This window comes from Eptatretus burgeri, chromosome 2, assembly GCF_056783735.1.
Source record: "Eptatretus burgeri isolate ZD-2024b chromosome 2, Ebu_testis_v1, whole genome shotgun sequence".
Lineage (NCBI taxonomy): Eukaryota > Metazoa > Chordata > Myxini > Myxiniformes > Myxinidae > Eptatretus > Eptatretus burgeri.
In genome coordinates this window covers 160,517,961-160,531,386 of record NC_140962.1, presented here as the reverse complement: position 1 = coordinate 160,531,386, position 13,426 = coordinate 160,517,961, and the positions used below count along the sequence as shown (strand labels likewise).

At 54.4% G+C, this 13,426-nt stretch overlaps 1 protein-coding gene across 2 annotated transcripts in view; it reads left to right on the top strand.

The window, feature by feature from the left end:
- The window catches only part of LOC147033730 (serine/threonine-protein kinase NIM1-like), a 158,869-nt gene that overhangs the window by 140,679 nt on the left and 4,764 nt on the right, over positions 1 to 13,426 (top strand). For both annotated transcript variants that reach the window (XR_015055617.1, XR_015055618.1), the window contains one exon: positions 169 to 261. The gene's annotated coding sequence lies outside the window, so the exon portion shown is untranslated. The remainder of the gene's footprint in view (positions 1 to 168; positions 262 to 13,426) is intronic.

Genomic DNA, 13,426 nt, shown 5'->3' with positions numbered 1-13,426 from the left:
TTGTTCCTTTTCACCAAGTTGTCAGTCTATGAGTGATTTTTTTTTTTTTTTTTTTTTTGTAGTGTCGGTTGATGAAAGGAAATATTTGTTGAAATAGAGAATGTGATGATATCCAGTTTATCACATTTGTACCAAGTTATTGATTTTTTGAGGACTGTTCTTTTTCAGGGAAGCAAAGATGAATGTGTGTCCAAACGGAGGTGTGGACGAGTCATTCGCATCTTCTTCACCAAATGAAACCACTCTTTGGAAGCGTCTCAAGTAAATCATTTTATTTTCCTCTTCGTTTTTAACTCACCTGTTCGAAGAACAGAGAGCTATAGCGATACCCCTGGCGTGAGCGTCAGCATCAGCGTCGGCGTGAGCGTGAGCGTGAAATTGTTAAAATTTTTGGTGCAAGTTGTTTTTTCCTTTCTAATGTTTTTATCTACCACACTATGTTTTATACGCCCGATATATCTATTGTTGTGGTTGACGAAATTCGCAAACCACCATTCAGGTCCCTTAGGTGAGATATCTCTGTAAGTATATGTGTAGTTAGGCCCAAACCCGTTGTTTAGAGGGAATAAATGTCATTTATGCGGGCTGCGACCCTTTTAGATAGCCGTTTTTCTTTTACTATCTTTATTTTGGACCAGCCGCCATTACTACCACCACCAACCACGTCTCAACAGCCATCACACAACAACCACCAACCACAACGCCGCTTCACAACAACAGCCACGACCTTTACCGTCACAACTCGCCACCACCATTCTTGCGCCACCATTCTTGCATCACCACCATTCTTGCGCCACTTGTGGGCACCGATACTGGACTCGTGCAGGGCGCGCACCGAGCAGCGTGTTCAGAAACATCACAGACTTTCCGAAGAAAACGGATCAAAAACGACTCACGCCCACTTCTGTTCCGTCCTATCGGTGAGCGTGGGGCGATTTGGCCCCGCCTCCAGGGCGTTGGAGCGTAGTCGCGATATGCAAATTCATGGATCAAAAAGCATTCACACCCACTTTTCCTCAGTCCAATGGGGAGCCAGTTAGAGGTGAAGAGTCGGAGGTAAAGGGTCAAAGGTGAAGGGGCGAAGCCACGGGGGATATAAATGGCTTGTTTCGTCAGTCAAGGCAGTTCGCAGTTGGGAGTTCGCGGAGCCAGTGAAGAGTTGGGACGAGTCAAGAGAGGAGACGGAGAGGGCGATCGGACGAAGCTGTGGAGAGGCGGCGGCGGCGAAGGCGGTTGAGGGGATGCTCGCGTCGGATTCGGGGAACTGCGGAGGGAGAGGCCGGCGGCGCGACCGAGGTCGTGGTGGAGACGCTCGTCACGGGACCCGAGACAGGGAGACATCCTCCTTTCCCCCGAGCATCAACAACCCCCTCCTGTTTCCCCCCCCGCGCTGAGATAGTGCGACAAGGGGGCCCCTTTCCCACCCCCTACCAGACACTGTCCGCGAGGCCCGCGGAGTTGGGGCGCCACCGCCACTTTGCGTCTCATCATCAGACGGGTAGGCCCGACGCGGTCTCGGCCCCAGGCCCGCCTCATCCTTGAGGGTGGTCCTTTTCTTTTGCTTTGGGTATATGTGTTGTCGGCGCCGTCTGTGAAGTAAAATTGTTTAAGTGTTGCCGTGTGCTCGGTAGTCGGATAGCTCTGCATTGTCTTCTTCTTTTATATTTGCTTTTTGTGTAATATTGTGTGTTTCTTCTCCTTTTACATTTGCTTTTGGTGTAATTGTATATGTGTGCTTTCCGTGTGCCATCGCGAAATAAATGTGAATTATGTTGAACTGTTTTCCCGTTTCGCTTCGTCTTTTCTTTCATTGAATCTCCATCTTACTTCACGTAAAGGGTTGGTAGTGGGCTGAATACGCCCAATAATTAATCGAACCGTCGAGGCCGACGATAACACCGCTCGGTTATCCCGATAGTACGGAACGGGTCGCTTAAAGTGGCCCATGTCCGAAGTCGACCTGCGGCGAGGTGCGATCGCCCGGTCTACCCTCCGTGTGGGTACTTAGGTAGGTCGAATTTGGCGAGCAACCCTATCCCACGCCGGGGCCGATTGGCACGATCGTGGTGAGGCCGAAAGGTCCACCCGTGACTGGTTCCCGGCGTTAGTCCGAGAGGGTCACGACTGGATTGTCCGTCCGGTGGGCGACGTGCCGCGATTCGAGTTACGTGGCCGTTCGCACGCCGGCGGGCGCGAATCCGCAACACTGGTGTCAGGTCGTGCGATATAAACCCATCGCCCTCCTCGCGGCACTGGTATCGGAGAACGGGAAAACGGGCTCTCCTGTCTCCAGCTAAATTCACGGGAATCGGTCCAGGGGTGAGAGGAGCGACCCCCGATTCCCTCCAAATTACGAGCAAGCTAAATTAACCCTTTACGAGAAGCAAGATGGCGTCTCAAGGCGAGCGGGTGCCGGGTGGATTAGGTATGTGTAATAGTAATGTAGAATCCATGGCTCAGGACGAGATCACCGTGCAAGAGAAACCCGTACCAGAAGGTTGGGAAAGGCATCGATGCCGTTCATCTGGTCGGTTTTTTTTATTATAACTCCACCACTAAATGTAGTCAGTGGGAGTGGCCAGGGCAGGTGACAATGCGGCAGATTATGGAACTCGCGCAGAGCATAAATGACAAACTGGATTACTGGAATGCCGGAATAAAAAAAATGAACGAAAAGATGGATGCGAATACACATGAAATGAAAAACGAAATGAAAGGCATGAACAAGCAAATGAACGGAATGAACAAGCAAATGAACGGAATGGAAACAAACATGAGGGAAGAAACTAAAAAGCTGCGGGGTGAGACGCAGAACATGGGCCGAAGCCTGCAGGCGGGCATGAAGGCCGTTAGCAGGGAGCTTAAAATGGCGACTCCACGTGTGGGAGCGAACGAGCTGGAAGGGGGTGCAACGGCTGTCGGGCCTGCGGTGGAGGCGGGTCAAGAGAAAATAATTCGGGGGACAAGTTGGGCGAGGGTCGTGACAGAAAAAGTGACGGTAACCGAGAGGGACAAACTAATTGGGGTGACGGAGACGTGCACCAGGGAGATAACGAGGGAAGAGACGGAAACGATAGTTGAGACAAGGGAGGTAAAGGGTGAAGAGGTGACTGAGTTGGCAGAGACACGGGAGATGGGAACGATAGAGGGAAGACTGCACGATGAAGACGGGGTAAGTGACGCACACACACACACGGAGGTAGTGGAGGACAATGGGGGTGAGCTGGTGGACTGGGTAGAGACCCAGTGCGAGCAGCTGGATGGCCTCCTCCAGGAACGAGGGGAGGGAGTATGCCCCCTTGAGGCGAGTCACGACCAGGTGAGTTCAGTCGTGCTTTGCGAGGTTGAGGGGACGAGTGCTGCGAACGGGTGCACGGAGAGCTTGGGGGGTATAGAGGCCCCGGAGACCCTTGTGGGGACACGAATCCCCAGTGTGGTTGTCCCTGTGTGTGTGGTGCAAGGTGTGAGTGCGTCCCCGTGTGTGGAAGCGACCACGTGTGTGAGTGGTGTGTTGACGATTGTGCCGGAGTACGTGCTTCCCAGCACGCCGTGTGTAAAAGGGGCACCGCAAGTGGAAGAGGCCGTGTGTGTGGATGAAACGGCCAGTGTGGATGAGGCACCGCGGGTGAGTGCCCCCGCGTGTGTGAGTGAGGGACGGTGTGTGGATGAGGCACCGCGGATGAGTGCCCCCGCGTGTGTGAGTGGTATGGTTTGTGTGAGGAAAATGGCACGAGTGAGTGGAAGGCCGCGAGTGAGGGGAGCCACGTGTGCAAGGATAATGGCATGCGTGAGTGAACGGCCGAGTGCAAGGGAGACCGTGTGTGTGAGAGAGCGGTATGTAAGGGAGATGTCGGCGGGCATGTGTGAACATGCAGCCGCGTCTCCTGGTGTGAGTTTAATGGTGAGGTGTGTGAGCGTCGTCACACGCAGGTGTGCGTGGGTCGAATGGCGACGACGGCGACAGAGGAACGGAAGCCGAGTAGCGGCTGTAGTTGTTTCGGGGACCGTGCCGGGTTCACCCAGCAGTGAGCACGAGGTCCGTGCTGTGCAACGCACGAGGCCCCCACGTGCTCGCTTGCGATAGGGAAGTCCCGGTCCGGAAACGCACGCGGTGGATTTGCCGATCCCGCGGACGGACAAAGCTTAGGCAGGATTATGGATTTGGACCGGATGGGTTCTCCACGCGATCGTGTGTGTTAAGCTCCAACGGGCAAAGCACATGTGTTCGCGTGGGGAACCCCTCGAGACGTGGGGCTTGTTTTTTTTATTATGCGCACGGTGACGCCATGGCTGCACGTGGGGTTGGAATCCGGCAGGAGGGGTATCCCTGCCGGATAGTACCGTCCAAGGAGGGACGAGGAACACGTGCAGCTGCATGACGTCACGGGCAGGTGCAAAGTGCGCGAGCTGCGAGTTGCCGCGCTGGTGCTGCACATGGAAAAAAAAAAAAAAGCAAGCCTCACTTTCGGGTGCACAGGATTCCTGGGCAAGGGGTGGAAGACCCCCTTACTAGGGCACATGATGGAAACTAGTTAGGGGGAAGGGTTAGCTTAGCTAGACCGACTCCATGGGGCATGGGTAAGTCCTCATGGAGCCCCTGGAATGGATTAGTTAGAGGGATTTTAGCCAGATTTAGGTGGGGAAATAAAAATTATTTTTTTTGATTTTGAGGACATGGACAGACTTGTGAATGTGTAGAGGGGACGTAGTTTAGCTACGTAGTGTTAAAAGGAACGTGCTATAGTTTAAGGGACGACGTGGGAGCACGAGTTAGTTAGGGGATGTAGTGAGAAGGATGGCAGAGTTCAGCGGTGAGTGTGTTGAAGAGTTGTTGGTGAGTGAAGTGGAAGCATGTGCTTGGTGAGTGAGTGAGGCCAGCTGGTCTGTGTGTGTGGAGCGAATGGGGAATGCATGGTGCGATGAGTGATTGGGGGGGAGGAGTGACTCCCGCCCAAGGGACCCCGGGGTCAGTGTCGAGTGAGTTAGGGGGTTAGTCAAATTTACAAAATGGAGGTCGTTTTGTTGTTGGTGGGAGTGTAGGCTCGAAACCCGTTTGGAGGGGTGCAGGAGCCCTGTTGACGGGCTGGGAGCATGGCTGCGAAAGGTGAGTATCGCTGAGTGGGTACCCCGGGCACCAGGCTAGTCGGCCGTAGTAGGCCAAGGGCCCATGGGGGGCCGGGATAGCGTAGTGGGCACGGGTGCGCCTGCTTGGTGCGGGGGCCCGGGGCGCCATTAGCCGCGTGGGCAGTGTTGTGGGCACGGGTGACCCTCGGAAAGGGGCCTGGCAAGCCAGCCTGCCACGTGTGCGTTTCAGGGGAGGTGCCATGGGGGGCACTCCCCGGTGTTAGGGAGCTGGTAGGCTCGGAGGCAGTGTAGTGCCCGGGGGTGCCATAGCGGGAGATTCGGCAGAGGGTCGTGCCTGCCAAAGGGAGCCACGTGTCCCAGCCATGAGACCGTCTGAGGGCACGGAGAGAAAATTGGGGGCGAGGCCCAAAATTGTGAGGACACCAACACAGGCGACGGGAATCTGGGTTGTTAGAACCAATAGTTTAAGCGAGAGGCGCTTGTTGAAAGCCCCGGGGTAGTTTAACAGTTAAATGGATAGGGTAGATTAGGAAGTGTACCCCTCCGCACCATCCATCCCCTCGCTCTCGTTGTGGGCCGCTGGACCCACTTTGGGTGAGATCGCTGAACTCTGGGGAGGCCATTCTGAGGCTTAGATTGGGCCTCGGCACAGGACGCCAGCTCTCCCTTGTTCCCCTCCGGGAAGGGAACGTAGGGGTTGGGAATAGGCTAGGTGACAGAATAGGTTAGCCGAACAAGGACAGTACAGGGGGTTAGGGGACGATTTATAGTGGGGAAGTAAAAAAAAAAAAAAAATAATAATAATAATAATAAAAAAATAAGTTGGGGCTAAATTGGGGTTTGACAAATTAAGGGAGTGGGTATGGACAGTGACAGGCAAAGGCGATAGGTTGGGAGGGAGACCGTAGGGTAGGTCCGAGCCTGCCTTCCGAGTGGCCAGCACCACCGCACTCCCTCCACCAACCTCCACTGAACGGCAAAGCCTGGCCAGTTCATCTGCTGGCTGCGTTGCTGCAAGGCAAAGGCCGGATCGTCTGCAGCTGTTTTCTGCAAGGCCTGTGCCGGCTGGATCGTCTGCAGCTGCTGTGCTGCAAGGCCTGTGCCGGCCGGATCGTCTGCAGCTGTTTTCTGCAAGGCCTGTGCCGGCCAGTTCGTCTGCCGGCTGTGTTTGCCTGCAGCGGCCTTATTCTGCAGGCTGTGTTTGCCTGCTGCCTTTGCCATGCCATGCCCACTGCCCCTGCTCACCAGCCCCCGTTCAATTTTTGCTTTGCCCCCCCTGTTCATTGCCATGTGCGCCAGGATCAAGGCAACAGTTTGCAAGCTGCGAGAACTGCCCTGATGGCAGCTACAACACAGGCCTGCACTGGCGGCCCGTGCACCGTGTTTGTGTTCATCCATCCATTCGTTGTGTTCATTGCGTGTGCCACTTGAGCTGGCACGGAGACTACGTTTGTGCAGCCCATGCACCGTTGTGGTTCACTGCGTTCAGTTCAAAAGGGAAGGCCTCGGACTGCGTGTGAGCAGCCGGCCACGTTCCCTGTCACCTGCATAGTTTGAGCCAGAGACTGCATGTGAGCAGCCTGGCTCCCTGCTAACTGCTTTCTTTTTGCAGAGTTCATTGATCCTGGGCCATGGTTTAGTGTAAAATTTGTAAGTTAAGGTTAAGATGTACTGTAAATATGAGTGCGCCCCCGGCATGTTTGTCTTAGCGCCGGCAATTTTATTTAAGTCGTCCGTGTGAGTGAGTTTGTTTAGGTAGTTACTCAGCCCTTAGGTTATTTATTTTGGGGACACGAATACCATGAATGTCGCACTCAGGGATCCGTGGGTAAAATGTACTAGGGGAAAACTACACATGATGGCACACGAAAATTTGACGACTCGGGACGAGTCTGTAAAAAGGGGAGGGGGTGGTGTTGACGAAATTCGCAAACCACCATTCAGGTCCCTTAGGTGAGATATCTCTGTAAGTATATGTGTAGTTAGGCCCAAACCCGTTGTTTAGAGGGAATAAATGTCATTTATGCTGGCTGCGACCCTTTTAGATAACCGTTTTTCTTTTACTATCTTTATTTTGGACCAGCCGCCATTACTACCACCACCAACCACGTCTCAACAGCCATCACACAACAACCACCAACCACAACGCCGCTTCACAACAACAGCCACGACCTTTACCGTCACAACTCGCCACCATCGCATCACCACCATTCTTGCGCCACTTGTGGGCACCGATACTGGACTCGTGCAGGGCGCGCACCGAGCAGCGTGTTCAAAAACATCACAGACTTTCCGAAGAAAACGGATCAAAAACGACTCACGCCCACTTCTGTTCCGTCCTATCGGTGAGCGTGGGGCGATTTTGGCCCCGCCTCCAGGGCGTTGGAGCGTAGTCGCTATATGCAAATTCATGGATCAAAAAGCATTCACGCCCACTTTTCCTCGGTCCAATGGGGAGCCAGTTGGAGGTGAAGGGTCGGAGGTAAAGGGTCAAAGGTGAAGGGGCGAAGCCACGGGGGATATAAACGGCTGCGTTCGTCAGTCAAGGCAGTTCGCAGTTGGGAGTTCGCGGAGCCAGTGAAGAGTTGGGACGAGTCAAGAGAGGAGACGGAGAGGGCGATCGGACGAAGCTGTGGAGAGGCGGCGGCGGCGAAGGCGGTTGAGGGGGTGCTCGCGTCGGATTCGGGGAACTACGGAGGGAGAGGCCGGCGGCGCGACCGAGGTCGTGGTGGAGACGCTCGTCGCGGGACCCGAGACAGGGAGACATCCTCCTTTCCCCCGAGCATCAACAACCCCCTCCTGTTTCCCCCCCGCGCTGAGATAGTGCGACAAGGGGGCCCCTTTCCCACCCCCTACCAGACACTGTCCGCGAGGCCCGCGGAGTTGGGGCGCCACCGCCACTTTGCGTCTCATCATCAGACGGGTAGGCCCGGCGCGGTCTCGGCCCCAGGCCCGCCTCATCCTTGAGGGTGGTCCTTTTCTTTTGCTTTGGGTATATGTGTTGTCGGCGCCGTCTGTGAAGTAAAATTGTATAAGTGTTGCCGTGTGCTCGGTAGTCTGATAGCTCTGCATTGTCTTCTTCTTTTATATTTGCTTTTTGTGTAATATTGTGTGTTTCTTCTCCTTTTACATTTGCTTTTGGTGTAATTGTATATGTGTGCTTTCCGTGTGCCATCGCGAAATAAATGTGAATTATGTTGAACTGTTTTCCCGTTTCGCTTCGTCTTTTCTTTCATTGAATCTCCATCTTACTTCACGTAAAGGGTTGGTAGTGGGCTGAATACGCCCGATAATTAATCGAACCGTCGAGGCCGACGATAACACCGCTCGGTTATCCCGATAGTACGGAACGTGTCGCTTAAAGTGGCCCGTGTCCGAAGTCGACCTGCGGCGAGGTGCGATCGCCCGGTCTACCCTCCGTGTGGGTACTTAGGTAGGTCGAATTTGGCGAGCAACCCTATCCCACGCGGAGGGCCGATTGGCACGATCGTGGTGAGGCCGAAAGGTCCACCCGTGACTGGTTCCCGGCGTTAGTCCGAGAGGGTCACGACTGGATTGTCCGTCCGGTGGGCGACGTGCCGCGATTCGAGTTACGTGGCCGTTCGCACGCCGGCGGGCGCGAATCCGCAACAATATATATATATATATATATATATATATATATATATATATATATATATATATATATATATATATATATATGTATATATATATACCGGTCGTCCATCCGTCTGTGTCTCTGTCTGTTAGTCTGTCTGTCTGTCTGTCCGTCCGTCCATCCGTTCCTGTCCGCACTCTAACTCCCAAAGTTTTCAACTTTCACGTTTCATATTTGGTACATAGGTACAGACTGTGGAGACGGTGTGTCGTGACATATGTTCGTCATCTAAAGTGGTTGCCATGGCAACCAGGATGCTGTTTTCCATGTCGTAGCACAATTTTGTATATCCCTTCTTGTTCGGGCGTATATTGTGCTCACTTGCGCTCTTCTTACTGTTTACAATATGCAAATACATATTGTTGCGGATTCCGCGCCCGCCGGCGTGCGACGGCGGCCACGTAACTCGAATCGCGGCACGTCGCCCACCGGACGGACAATCCAGTCGTGACCCTCTCGGACTAACGCCGGGAACCAGTCACGGGTGGACCTTTCGGTCTCACCGCGATCGAGCCAATCAGCCCCCGCGTGGGATAGGGTTGCTCGCCAAATTCGACCTACCTAAGTACCCACGCGGAGGGTAGACCGGGCGATCGCACCTCGCCGCAGGTCGACTTCGGACACGGGCCACTTAAGCGACCCGCTCCGTACTATCGGGATAACCGAGCGGTGTTATCGTCGACCTCGACGGTTTGATTAATTATCGGGCGTATTCAGCCCACTACCAACCCTTTACGTGAAGCAAGATGGGGATTCAATGGAGGAAAAGACGAAGCGAAGCGGGAGAACAGTTCAATAATAAAGCACATTTATTCGCGGCACACGGGAAGCACACATTCAATTCCACCAAAAGCACACAAAAAAAAGAAAACACAATTCAATTTACACAAAAAGCAAATGTAAAAGCGAAGACACAATGCAGAGCTAATACCGACTACCGAGCACACGGCAACACTTATACAATTCTACTTCACAGACGGCGCCGACAACACATACCCAAAACCAAGGAAAAGAAATACCCCCAAGAATGAGGCGGGCCTGAGGCCGAGACCGGGTCGCGCCTACCCGTCTGGTGATGGGACGCGGAGCGGCGATGGCGCCTCACTCCATGGGCCTCGCGGACAATGTCTGGCAGGGGGTGGGAAAGGGGGCCCCCTTGGTCGCACTATCTCAGCGCGGGGGGAAACAGGAGGGGGTTGCTGATGCTCGGGGTATAGAGGATCTTTATTACCCCTGGTGTGCGTCTCCACCTCGGCCAGGACGCGCTGCCGGCCTCCCTCGGGCATGCAGCTCCTGGCACCGACGCGAGCACCCCCTCGTCTGCCTTCGCCGCTGCCGCCTCTCCGCCTCTGGACTCTCCACCCTGGACTCTTCTTTGGGCTCTCCTCGTTCGACTCTCTTCAGCTTCTCCAGCTACTGCAGGCTTCGGGCTCCAGACTTCCACACTGCTCTGACTGACGAACACCGTCCTTTTATCCCCCCCGTAGCTTCGCCTTTGACCCCCTCCCTTTGACCTTTCACCTCGCTCCCCATTGGCCCGAGAAAAAGTGGGCGTGAAGGCTTTTTGATCCACAAATTTGCATATATCGATCGTTCTGGAGGCGGGGCCAAATCGCCCCTCGCTCACCGATTGGACGGCAAAAAGTGGGCGTGTGTCGTTTTTGAAGCACAAAATCCGTGATTTTGTACACGCTGTTCAACGTGCGCCCTGCACGAGTCCAACACCGGTACCCACAGCGGGGCAAGAACGGTGGCGATGCTACGGTTGCGAGGTGTGACGGGAAGGTCGTGGCGGTTGTGGTGAAGCGGTGGTTGTGGTTGTTGGTTGATGTTGTGGTTGTGGTGGTAATCATGGCGGTTGGTCCAAAATAAAGATAGTAAAAGAAAAACGGCTATCCTGAAGAGTCGCAGCTCGCATAAATGACATGTATTCCCACTAGACAACGGGTTTGGGCCTAACTACACATGCACTTACCGAGATACCTCACCTAAGGGACCTGAATGGTGGTTTGCGAATTTGGTAACCACAACACTACCCCCTTCCCTTTTTACAGACTCGTCCCGAGTCGTCAAATTTTCGTGTGCCATCATGTGTAGTTTTCCCCTAGTACATTTTACCTACGGATCCCTGAGTGCGACATTCATGGTATTCGTGTCCCCAAAATAAATAACCTGAGGGCTGCGTAACTATCTAAACAAACTCACTCACACGGACGACTTAAATAAAATTGCCGGCGCTACACAGACATGCCGGGGGCGCACTCATATTTACAGCACATCTTACCTTAACTTACAAATTTTACACTAAACCATGGCCCAGGATCAATGAACTCTGCAAAAGAAAACAGTTAGCAGGGAGCCAGGCTGCCCGCATGCAGTCTCTGGCTCAAACAATGCAGGTGACAGGGAACGTGGCTGGCTGCTCACACGCAGTCCAAGGCCTTCCCTTCTGAACTGAACGCAGTGAACCACAACGGTGCATGGGCTGCACAAACGCAGTCTCCGTGCCAGCTCAAGTGGCACACGCAATGAGCACAACGAATGGATGCATGAACACAAACACGGTGCACGGGCCGCCACTGCAGGCCCGTGTTGTAGCTGCCAACGGGGCAGTTCTCGCAGCTTGCAAACTGTTGCTTTTACGATCCTGGCGCACATGGCAATGAACAGGGGGGGGGGGGCAAAGCAAAAATTGAATGGGGCTGGTGAACGTGGGCAGTGGGCATGGCATGGCAAAGGCAAGCAGGCAAACACAGCCCGCAGAAGAAGACCGCTGCAGGCAAACACAGCCGGCAGATGAACTGGCCGGCACAGGCCTTGAAGAAAAACAGCCAGCAGATGAACTGGCCGGCACAGGCCTTGCAGCACACAGCTGCCGATGAAGTTGGCCGGCCTCCGCCTTGAAGCAAAACACGGCCAGCCGATGAAGTTGGCCAGCCTTTGCCGTTCAGTGGAGGTTGGTGGAGGGAGTGCGGTGGTGCTGGCCACCTGGAAGGCGGGCTCGGACCTACCTACCTGTCTCCCTCCCAACCTATCGCCTTTGCCTGTCACTGTACATACCCACTCCCTTAATTTGTCAAACCCCAATTTAGCCCCAACTTAATTTTTTTCTTGTTTTTATTTTTACTTCCCCACTATAAATCGTCCCCTAACCCCCTTTACTGTCCTTGTTCGGCTAACCTATCCTGTCACCTAGCCTACTCCCAACCCCTACGTTCCCTTCCCGGAGGGGAATAAGGGAGAGCTAACGTCCTGTGCCGAGGCCCAACGAAGCCTCAGAATGGTCTCCCCAGAGTTCGGCGATCTATAACCCAAAGTGGGTCCAGCGGCCCACAACGACAGCGAGGGGATGGATGGTGCGGAGGGGTACATCTCCTAATCTACCCTAACCATTTAACTGTTAAACTACCCCGGGGCTTTCAACAAGCGCCTCTCGCTTAAACTATTGGTTCTAACAACCCAGATTCCCGTCGCCTGTGTTGGTGTCCTTACAATTTCGGGCCTCGCCCCCCAATTTTCTCTCCGTGCCCTCACACGGTCTCCTGGCTGGGACACGTGGCTCTCTCTGGCAGGCACGACCCTCTGCCGAATCTCCCGCTATGGCACCCCCGGGCACTACACTGCCTCCGAGCCTACCAGCTCCCTAACACCAGGGAGTGCCCCCCATGGCACCTCCCCTGAAATGCACACGTGGCAGGCCGGCCTCCCGGGCCCCTTTCCGAGGGTCACCCGTGCCCACAACACTGCCCACGCGGCTAATGGCGCCCCGGGCCCCCGCACCAAGCAGGCGCACCCGTGCCCACTACGCTATCCCGGCCCCCCATGGGCCCTTGGCCTACCACGGCCGACTAGCCTGGTGCCCGGGGTACCCACTCAGCGATACTCACCTTTCGCAGCCACGCTCCCAAGCCCGTCAACAGGGCTCCTGCACCCCTCCAAATGGGTCTCGAGCCTACTTTCCCACCAACAACAAAACGACCTCCATTTTTCAATTTAACTAACCCAGCTAACTCACTCTACACTGACCCCGGGGTCCCTTGGGCGGGAGTCACTCCTCCCCCCAATCACTCATCGCACCATGCATTCCCCATTCACTCCATTCACACAGACCCGCTGGCCTCACTCACTCACCATGTACTCACCTCACAACTCTCCTACTCTTCAACACACACACCGCTGAACTCTGCCATCCTTCTATCTGCATCCCCTAACTAACTCGTGCTCCCACGTCATCCCTTACACTACAGCACGTTCCTTTTAACACTACGTAGCTAAGCTACGTCCCCTCTACACATTCACAAGTCTGTCCATGTCTCCTAACTCAAAAATTCATTTTATTTCCCAACCTAAAGCTCACTAAATCCCTCTACCTAATCCATTCCACGGACTCCATGAGGACTTACCCCTGCCCCATGAAGTCGGTCTAGCTAAGCTAACCCTTCCCCCTAACTAGTTTCCATCCTGTGCCCAGGTCAAGGGGGTCTTCCACCCCTTGCCCAGGAATCCTGTGCACCCGAAAGTGAGGCTTGCTTTTTTTTTTTTTTTCCATGCGCAGCACCTGCGCGGCAACTCAGAGCTCGCGCACTTTGCACTTGCCCGTGACGTCATGCAGCTGCACGTGTTCCTCGTCCCTCCTTGGACGGTGCCATCCGGCAGAGATACCCCTCCTGCCGGATTCCAACC